This window comes from Falco biarmicus, chromosome 6, assembly GCF_023638135.1.
Source record: "Falco biarmicus isolate bFalBia1 chromosome 6, bFalBia1.pri, whole genome shotgun sequence".
NCBI classification, from domain to species: domain Eukaryota; kingdom Metazoa; phylum Chordata; class Aves; order Falconiformes; family Falconidae; genus Falco; species Falco biarmicus.
Window position 1 is genome coordinate 48081160 of NC_079293.1, and position 10954 is coordinate 48092113.

At 42.1% G+C, this 10954-nt stretch overlaps 1 long non-coding RNA gene across 1 annotated transcript; it reads left to right on the forward strand.

The window, feature by feature from the left end:
• Positions 1-2376: 2376 nt before the first annotated feature.
• On the forward strand, positions 2377-10698 carry LOC130151949 (uncharacterized). The gene is made up of 3 exons (XR_008822816.1): positions 2377-2514; positions 2998-3199; positions 6975-10698. It is a non-coding gene; the product is annotated as an uncharacterized LOC130151949 (long non-coding RNA).
• Positions 10699-10954: the final 256 nt, after the last annotated feature.

The following is a 10954-nucleotide window of genomic DNA, read 5'->3' on the forward strand; positions in this document are numbered from 1 at the left end:
CGTATTTCCCAGCTTCTGTGGCCTCTGCCAACTTAAAAGACAATGAAATTGCCCTCTAAAAATGTTTTTGTATGCCAATGTGGTGCATATTTCCAAAGCACATAGTGTGAGTCTAATCAGGAAGAGTCTCACTTTGTTAGTTAAGATGGGATATGTGACATATCTGGGCTCAACAACCCTCAACTAGAGGAGATTTTCTTTTTTTTTCTTCCAGACCTTCCCACATCTTCCATGCAGAAGAGAGGAGATGCTGCCCCTGGATGGCACTATGCCAAGCTCGGACATGCAGCCCTGCAACACTGAGCTGTAAGGCCAGCCTTGGTACTGCTGCTGGGACCACACGGGAAGAGATCTGCCACAAAGTTGGGTGTGTGAGGCAAAAAAATCATTGAACCAGTAAAACTGACACAAGCCTTTTGTTTTCTTTCACTCCAGAAGAAAAGAGAAACATGCACCGGCTGTGTGAGACCCACTAAGGCTCAGTTGTTCTTGTGAACACAGACGAGCTTCCTGTACTGCTTCCCCGTCTCTTTTCCTGTTCTGTCGCTGTAATTTTAGAGGTGGAAGCAGATGAAAAAGGTTTTTCTATTGTAACACAACGTCTTTTCTTCTATTGCCTGCCACAAGTGTAATGCCTTGTTATTTTCTGTTCCTTTTGCTTCCAGAATGAGCTCTGATGGAGCTCCCTAATGATAACAAACCATCACTGCGGTAATATTGATACCTGTTGTAATCACTGGCATTCTGGCTTTTCAATTTTCACTATTTGCCTTGGATCAAGTAGCTCTGTGCTAATGCAACAGAAGGTCACCAGATGAAGGGGCTGATAACAGAGAGGGACTGTTCTACTTAACATGCATGGAGGATTATGCTTTTCAGTCGTCCTCGAGCTAATCTTTCAAGTTGTCCTTTTTTGACTTTCTCAGTTTAATCAGTTTAATCTCATCTTCCCTCTTTTCTGATTACAAGGATTTTCTGTAGAAACCTTGCCTCCACAATAAGGACCACGTGGCAATTTATTCTTATATTGATTTCAACATCTCTTTTCCGCTACCAGGGCTCTGATGCAAGGGGGGGAGGGGGGGAGGCAGCGGGGAAGCAGAGGGTCCCTCTAGTGCCTCCTGCCTAGCAAATCCTCGCACTTTTGTTATCTGGGAATCTGAATACGGCTTTAATAGACTTGAAGTCAGAAATGGCAGCCAGATTGGAAATACTCAACTGTGATTAAAAGTTAGTGGAGACAGTAAGAGCGATAAATCATAATCACAAGATGAGCTATATCTGGGGCACCAGTAATCAAACTGTTCAGGGCATATTTTCCAAGGGGCTGTTTCATGGTTGCCGTCACAACTCCCAACCCAAGAGAACACAGCAGTTCTTACCCCACAGGTCAGAAAACCAGATGCAAGGCCCAAGGAACTGAGCAGAGTGGCCAGTCTGCACAGGCAGGTTTGTGCATGCATTTGCACAGGCATTTGTGCATGCAGGTTTGACTGCACAGGTAAACTTCTTCTGTGTTTTTATATATCTCTCCAGGACAGGAGGAATTCCCGCAGTTATTGATTTTTCCAGGTAAGAGAGATGAAGAATGCTTAGCACTGGGTTGACATTTTACCTATTTATGTCTGCAATATATAGCAACAAAAGAGAAAAGAAAGCAAGAGGCAATATGCTTTTCCAGTGTACACACTACCTAACCCTTGTGTCAGGATCAGGCTCAGGCAGCTATAGGGAATAGCCACGCAGGGATCCACGCAGCCCCAATCCACGAATAAGATGACCCTGTCAAAAACCAACAGGTCCAAGAGAGGATTACCACCTTGCTGTTGCACCAAATACGTAATAGAGGGACTGTTCCAACTTTCCACACATGTGGTTTCTTCTGCTTTAGACACCACCTCTTCATCACAGTCTCTTGTTCCAGGCATCTGAAATGTTTATCTGTAATCTTACACACACACACCCCCCAAGACATACACTCATCTTGACCTGTGAGTTACACAACAGCAGCGAGATGGGATCTGATGGAATGGGCTGGTGTATCTGTTCGGTCCTGTAAGCCTGCTCTATTTTTCCTACAAGTAATGAAGGATTTTGCTTTCTCTTCAGGGTTCCTGGTGATAATGATATACCATAGCCAGCGGAGGTGAACATCTGTTTTAAGAACTGTGAACTTAAAGAGACCATTTGTCTATCTGATCTTCCTTTCTTGTTTTCCAGTGCGCCCTATCCATTTCTCTGTTAATTAAATAGATGTGAAATCACTAAACCACTGGGTCGAAGAAACAATTAAACAACAACTGAAATAAAAAAGTGGGAGGGAGGAGACTCTTCTCCTATTTTCCTGTCAGCTGATTCTGCTTGGTAGAAAATGCCCTACTTCTTGATCTTGCACTTTCTTTTCCTTTCACAGAAAGAAGACTTGGATTCATGAGGGTGTATCCACCTAATGACAATACGGTGGAGTTAACCCAAGAGAACAATGCATACCATTAATCTGCTCATGCTTAATTGGTAAGTACAATATGGGGCTGGCATTTCAAAAACAGACTGTAAATGTACTTGAATTGGTTGCTATTTAATTGATGCAACTGGCACATGCATGCACATATGTTAAAAAAGAGAGTGAGCGGCAGCAACTAGAAGTTATGAGTCACCTTCTCCTTTTTAATATTACCTGTAGCTGCTACAGGCAAAAAATAATAAGCATGAAGCTACTGTCATTGACCTCTGCATGTGCTGTCTGAGGGGAAAAGATCTTTTCTTGCCTGCTTTGCCCAGTGCCCTGCAGCAGCTTGGAGATGGGAAGCCTGGGAGCTGTGAGATGTGGCAGAGTGGGGATTCACCAATGCAGCTCCCCCAGCTTACTTTTCTGCCTCCTTTGCACATGTGTGTGGGCAATCACACACTCCCCTGGGAGCTCAGCAGGGAAAGGGGGAAACCCCTGACTCAGTCAGTGCCCCCCCCTGCATCCCACCTCTACTCTCTGCCACACAGGAGGAAGAACTGCAGGCACAGCAGGGCAGTCCTGGGACCCAAGGGTTTCCCAGGAATGGAAGAAGGGAGCAAGGGTGGAAAGCGTGAAGACTGATGAGAGGAGACGGGCTACTATTGCAAAGGACAGAAGTAGAATCACAAGGAGGCTCTGGTCCCTAAAGACGAGTGCATGGACCAAAGTTGCTCTCCAGAGCAGCAGAGGGTAAGCAATATACTTGTGTTTCACCAGCTGTATTCACCTTTAAACAGTACTGGAGGATGTGGGATGGCTTTGCAGGAAGTCGAAAATCACCCTTAAGTAAAGCAGAGCTCACCTTCCCCTACAGGCATGAGAAAATGGAAGACTGCTAGAATCCAAGTTCTCTGGCAACCCAATATTCATATGGCTAGAATATCACCTCTATGAAACTACCTACAAAACCACAAACTTCGCTGTGAAGTCCCACACCATTAAGAAGACTATCACAGAACCAAAGTGAAAACAAGCTAAGCTTTTTTCTTGTGTCCTACCTCATTCTCACCACTGCCACCACCACTACATATCATCTGCACACAAGAATGTTAACTTGAACTTTACAGAAACCTCTTCACCAAGTTTTCCCCTGTAAATATGACAGATTAGTTCTTGAGTGCTCTGACTGAATTACTTTTTTCCCCCCAACACTATCTACTGTGTGGAGGCTGCAGCCATAATCTGTGAAAGGAATAGTACTTGTTATAGTTCTTATAAATAATCTTATCACATTCATATAGCAGAAATTTGCCCAGCTGAGAAACAGAGTTCATGAGACTAAATTATTGCAAAATAGTATCCCCCTGAAAAAGGGTTTCATCAGTGTGAAAAGAATAGAAATAAGGAAAGGGAAAATGACAGCCCTACAGTTCCCTGTGTCTGCACTTTCCTGTTGGATGTGAGAAGGGTGTTAGCAATCTTCATTCTTCTGCCTCCATAACACAGCTGGTCTGTCCCTTATCTGGAAAAGACCAGAAGATATCCCAATGTGTCTTGCACTGTAAATACAAAAGCAGTGTTTTGCACCTGGAGCCTTGATGGGAGAATGGAGGTGGTAGGGACACAGGCATGCACCTTGTGTGCAGCAGGGATATCACAGATGTGTAGATGGTAGTTTGGAAGGGAAACAGGAGGAGAGAACGAGGTGCGGCCGTCATAGCACAAACAACCCATTTCTATTGTTCCCAGACCACTACTATCACATCCTCAATTGCCTGGCAGACAGCCTCTGTTCAGATGAACATAGAGTTGGACCTACAAATTTTTCTGGTCATGTCTTTGTCTTTTCAAGTGAGATCTCCCCCTCTACTGAGCTGAAAGGATCAGGATAAGGTGTCTGTAAGGCTACAGCAGCTGGAACCCAGAAGACCCGGACAGGAGAAGGCAGTGCCCAGCAGCAACGAGTGAGAGGAGAGCAGAGGGCTGTGTGCAGAAAGCAGTTTTGGAAGCAAGGAAGCAGGGAGCTTTTAAATTGCTGAGCACAAACTAGTTCTTTCCAGAAAACTGGATTACAAATAATCCTGTCTGTAAAATTACTAGAAAAAAAATAAATAAAACAGCTGACCTCAGTTCGTCTCTCCCTTTTGAGGAGAAAAAGAGCCTGGAACAGTTCTAAGACATGCATTTCTATTCACAAAAGGTCCTGATGTAACATCTGCACCAGTGTCCAATCTGGATTTTCAAGTTAAATCAGCTTTGTGGGCTCGTTTGTGCACTCACAGTATTGGCAAGTGAAGGCAATATCATGTAACACAAAGACATACACTTTTCCCTAGTTGCCCTAATTGTATTCTGCTATTAAATGATCATCATGCAAATGCTGAAAGGGGAAGAACTTGCATGGTAATGGAAATCCTCTCTGTTCCTGTAATCTATTTATTGAGGCTTTTCCAATTATTTTTATAATAAAAAAAAAAGTAAGAAATATGAGTACAAAGGAACTACAGAGAAAAGGCATTTGTGATTGGATTAGTGAATCCAGAACAAAATCATCAATAGATGTCTTTATTATTGAAATAGAGTAGCAATTTTGGCTGAATGATTAGCCAAAGTTTCAAAGCCTTGCAGAGTTGTTTCTATTAGCATAAGAAATCAGCAGCATAAGTCAATTGTACTCTTGGCATAATCTTAAAATAATCTTGTTTACTTACCCCCCCACAAAAAAGGGAGGAAAAATTTCACCCAAGGCCCATTTTCCTGAATGCAATAAAAGCGAAAGCATCAGCAAAGACTCTTATTCTCCTTCAGGAATTCCCAGAGCTGCCACCCTAGAGAGCTCAACATCCAAGCCCTGCTGGCTACTGCTCCCTCTCCACAGCACACGCCAACTCTTCTTGCAAGCCTCTCTCACTGGCAGGCTTCAGCCAAGAACCCTTGTGTTTGCAGCAATGAATTGCTCACACCATTGCCCAAGCTCTAATACACCATAGCTCTTCATGACGCTGGCCCTCCACCAGGAGAGACCCAGTAATTCCCAAGGAAGTCCGAAGGACAGCACAGGCTTGCCGACGTCTGCAGTTTGGGGAAGTAGGGAGAACCAGAGACCACTCAGCAAGCCAGCATCAGTAGTTTTTAGCTTAAGAAGGATACAAAAGCTGCCTACAGCAGAGATGATTTACTGCAGGCTTTGCCTGGATATAGTCAAGTCCTTTCCTCCTGGACAGAAAGGTGTCAATGTTTGCTTATTCCATAGCAAGCCACCCATGGCACCAGAGCCAAGCACTTCCCCTAGGAGCCGGGGATCTCTCTGTGTTCACAGTGGATCTGCTAAATTTTACATTAAAATCTCAGTCAGGTGGTGCTGCCCCTGTGTTCTCTCAAGGATCCTTTTCTTCATGTCTTGCATTGCTTCAGTGACATCTCCCAGTGGATGTTTGCTTAATCTTTTATTTCTAATAACATGGATAAGGCATAAGATTTATACAGGCTCTGTCTCTTAACTTGCCTCCTTCGCATGTATTTATTTTTTAATCTTTTTCCTGAAGTAAGATCGCCATATAAAATTTCTTCTGCTGAAGCACAGCAATTGGGTGTAACCTTTTACTCTGATTTGTCATTTCATTCCCATATTAACTGTGTTGTGAAGACCTGTCAATTCCCTTTATTGAACATCTTTAGAATCTGTGCTTGGTTAATGACTGAGGCAACTAAAACTCTGGTGCATGCCTTGGTTCTTTCTCAGCTTGAATATTTAAATGGGTTTCTTGCTGGTCTTAGTGCATTTATTCTATCTAAATTGCAATCTGTGCAGTCATTTGCCTGGCCTGATTTATTTTTTTTCTCATGCTTCACACTCTCCTCATGAAACTACGTTACTTGGGTCACTCCTGTTGTATTATTCTTATTTTGCATATTCTGTTTAAGATTTTGACATAGGCTTTATTTTATTTAAACCACTTTGGTTTAGGGTCTGGGGAGGATGCTATTGTATGAGGACAGGGTGGAGGTCTAACACCATGAGACCTTTGTCTCCTGAAGGTTTGTGTGTCACTTCTCATGCTATCCAGACAGTTACCCAAAGATTTCACCTAAGAACAGAAGTTGGAGGGCTAAGCCATTGCGCATGATTTGTCCCTTGCAACATGATGTAACCTGACATAGTCCATGGAAGTGCAGCTTAACATTCCAAACATGCCCAGAGATAACAGTCATTTTGCAGCAGGTGCTACCAAGTGTCTGATGAAAGCTGCAGAATACGTGCTGGGAAATCCTGTTCCTGGTACAAATGTAGTGCATCGTTATTTCTGGCTTCTCTCTTCTAACAAAGGCATTCTTTCTGATAGATGTATTAAACCATATCTCCCCATTACAACAGCAGTACTTTTCCATCACCTTTAATTATGTCAGATGCAGCATGCAGCTCAAGCTCACCTCCATTTACCTGATGCATTACTGTCGTTTTGAAGGGCAGATGTTCTTACATCCCATGCTTCAACAAGCTCAGCTCTTTTCTATTGCTTTACAGAGACGTGGCTCCAACGAGAGGTACCGCTTGTGTGTGACACACCGACTGGATCTGTACTCCACACCACCACGCGCACAGATGCTTCCCTTAAACTACTGCAGTTTGTCACCATTCTGCTCCAACACATCCACTGTACATTGGTTTTACAGCTCTACTCGGGATTGCTATTGCAATATTCTGGAGTATTTATCTGTTTTTTTGTAAGGGAAATGCTCATCATGTACTGCTATCTGGAGACCAGCAATTCCAGTTCATAAGCTTTCAAACTTGTTTTCATTCTGTAATGGAGTGAAAAGCCCATCTTTTGAGAGGCTTCACAGGCCATATTTTGCAAAATTCTTGACTTGCAGAATAAAGAAACACCCAGACTTTGGCTTAGAAAACTTGAGATTTTTATACCCTTGAGAGGCAAAGGGTCTTGGCCCTCAAAAGTGCTCTTCTTCACACCTTCCTTCAAATGGGCAGCCCTCAGCAAAGCTTTTATGGGAAAAGGAAAAAGTACATTTGATGAAAATCCAAACAAGATCCAGCCAGCTTTCCTCATGCTCTTTATGCTTAATCTTCAGACCCCAGCCCTTCACAATGCCCTTCAAAATATGTTTATGGGACGATGTGTTTTCAGCCTCCTGGTTTGCTCTCCACCACAAGCAACAGGTCAAGTGGGCAATAGTAGAAGGCACAGAAGTGTCATAAATCTTTACGAGACCTGATAAAACTTTTAAGGCAGCTCCTACCTCCCCAGCCCAGCAGAAGGTGTGACGCAGGATGCATAGTTGCTCTGGTAATGTCACACCATCCCTCCTGCGTCTGTAGCAGCAAGGTGTCAGCTCAGCACACCTCAGTGACTTCACCATCCTCAGATGCAGAGAGGGAGACGGCAATATTATCTCCAGTAATTCTCACCTCTCCTGGAGCAAGGGCCCTCTGTGTGCACATGCAACTTGAAGGCTGGCCTTTCACTTCTTCCTATAAGAGCAAAGGAAATATTTTTTTTTCAGACCTCTAAAGAAAGTTTACACCTTTATTTCTGAAACACCAAGGAAGGAAGGCTTTAAATAATACATTTCCAAAGTACTTTTGTGCAGGTGTCAGGGATGGATGAACTCATTTGAACTACAGAGCAGTTGGAAAAGTGGTATTCAAACAGCACACCTGAAGTCAGCTGTGAAACTGCTCTGCTGCTACAAAAAAGCCACTGAAGAGCATGATAGGTGCCTCAGGGAGGGAATCGCCACCACTGACAGCTCCCAATCATGGAAGCTCCAGTATCCAGTGAGGGACACAGCTCCTGGCAGAGGGAGAAGGGCAACAGCTACCTTATCCTCTCCCCTTCTTGAAAACAAAGAAGAAAACAGTGGTTTGTTTAAAAGAAACAAGACTACAGTATCCCTTTGACCAGTCACTGGCAAGCAATTCATGAGTTATAGGTAATGTATTTTTATGAATTCAGGGAGGAAGTGATTAGGGCAATATGCTGAGAAAAGTAGTCAGTTTTGCAACACAATTGTTATATTTATATTTTCAGTAATGACCTGAAGAAGACTACCCACAACATTTTTGGTTTTTAACTATGGCAAACAAAAACTACAGTGTTTCTGAGTCTAAGCACAGACTGAGAAGAAAGATGAGAGATTAGTGGAGATAGTGTTACACCTTGCTTATAGATGGGAAACTAGAAGACCTTCTTACATGACCATATGGAAGGAAACCAGATCCCTCACAATACATGCTCCCAGGCTAGAACCTAAAGCTTATGTTTTCATAAGTCCTTGGGACTTCATAGCCTGTTCAGGCATCAGAGAAGACAATTAAATGAGCAAACATCCTTTCTCATTGTTCTCAGTAGGAACTCTTGGATTTAACCATTCTGAAACGATACCCTTAATATGCTGATTTCAGAGCATTTACACCCTGCGGGAGTTTTGTCCTCTGACTGTGTCAACTCTAACTATAGTGGATGGGAAACTGAATGAGTTGTAATTGGTTTTATCAACGACACAGCAGAAACAGACGGATGAAAAAAATCACAGATGATCTTCATCAGAAAATGTCATGCTCTACAGCATTCTGGGACTATGTGGACTTCTCTGGGACCATATATGTCTTTTCCAGACCCACAGGGCAATACAAGTATAATGTGCTCAAACATTTGAGGCTGATCTTGTGTATTAAAAAAAATGAACAGGAAAAAACTCAAATTTCCTTTCAGAATCTCACTGAATATACCAGAGAGTCTGCAGCCTGAGCATAACAATGCAACAAAATCAACCAGATCTGTCTCCTCCTCCCTGAAAGCTAATGTTGCTATGCTGAACGTTATCACCACAGAGGAAAAAAACATCTGACATTACTCTGGAGTGAGGTTTCTCTATGATTTTCAGAAAAAAATCCCACTCTACATAATCAAATGCCTTTCTGTTGAGGCTGAGGTTATTAATACTCTGTTGAGGTTTGCATTTTGCTTTGATTAAAACAATTAAATTAACTTCCTTGTAACAGAAGATGTAAAATACCTCCCCAGCTTCAAAATCCACCTCACCTTTGCAGTATTGCAGATGGTATTTTATCAGGTATTCTGCCAAAAAAAACCTGAGGTCTTGGTCTTGGGATTCTTTAAATATGTAAGTAACCTGAGAGATATGAAACACTAACAAAGTCCAGCTTCATACTGCTAGTAGTTGCCTTTGCTGCTGGCCAGCGTACACTTTTCTTAGATGAATACCACCATTTGTTTATGGATGAAATATCTTTAAAACAGCAATGTTTAAGTGAGTTACTAGAAATAACAGAGCTAATTTTTAGTGATGTGATGTTAAGGCAGAAAAATTGTCCTTTAGTATCTGAACAGCACTCAGAAGATGTTTACTGGCAAATCTGGAGACAAAATAATGGGACTTTCTGGGGTTTGTTTCTTGTTTGCTACACTCTCTATCTTAAATGTTATTTAGAATTAAAAATTCTGTATCTTTCATGTTTTCTTAAAATCCAAACAAGATATAGTCCTTAGATGAGGCCTTTATGACTATTGCTGCCATTTGGGAAGCAGTAGTTCCCCACTTTTATGTTTTGATGATTTTGGGGGGGAACAATTTTCTCTTAATCCTGCTACAATTTCTATCCACTGACTTTGTCTCAGCTAATAATAACCAAGAACTTGGCATAGCTTTGCAGTTAAAATTTTTGAGTGTCTTCTTCTCATAATATGCTTTTTAAATCAGTCCCTTCCCACTTTCAGTCTGACTATCTGAAAATGATCTTCTGAAGATCAAAAGGACAATTAAAAACCTGGGAATTTCACCATACTTACCACAGATTTCTCAACACAATTTTAACATGGAAAAGTTCATTTTTCACTATTGTTTTGTGGCAGCTTTTTATAAGGAGTGTAAGGAATAATCAGAACTGTGAACCTGTGTGTTTTAACAAATCAGTGGATTTAAATTCTAACAGGCATTGACCAGACTCCATCCCAAGAAGATTTTTCCTTATTTAAAATTATATTTAGAAAGAGTTAAAAATATTCCAACAATCAAAAGCGGGCAAGAAAAAGAGCCTAAACATCTTATACAGTAGCTACAAGCACAAATAAAATAATGGTTTAGCAGAGATTTGGGTAATGCCAAACTCCAGTTATGTGACCACAAAGCAAGAGCAGGTCTCAGGTCTCTTCTGTATCCAAAGCAAAGGTTTATCTGTAACTGAAATATATTCTAAAGTGGAAGGACTAGACATTACCATGAGTTTTTACTCCCTTTCAATGGGAAAGAGGACTAAAATATGCATGTGTGTGCATGTGGAAAGTGCACAGTTTCTTGCTTTTTCCACCTGAGAAAAAGCTGGAAAGGCAAGTCTTCTTCGTCTTCTCTTCTTTCCTTGGGGGAAATCACTGGCCAGCCGTGAGAACCAGGTGGAAGCCACTCTTGCTTAATGTGGTGGAGATCAGGACTGGTTCACTGGCTTTGTCCCTGTGAGAACAGAAT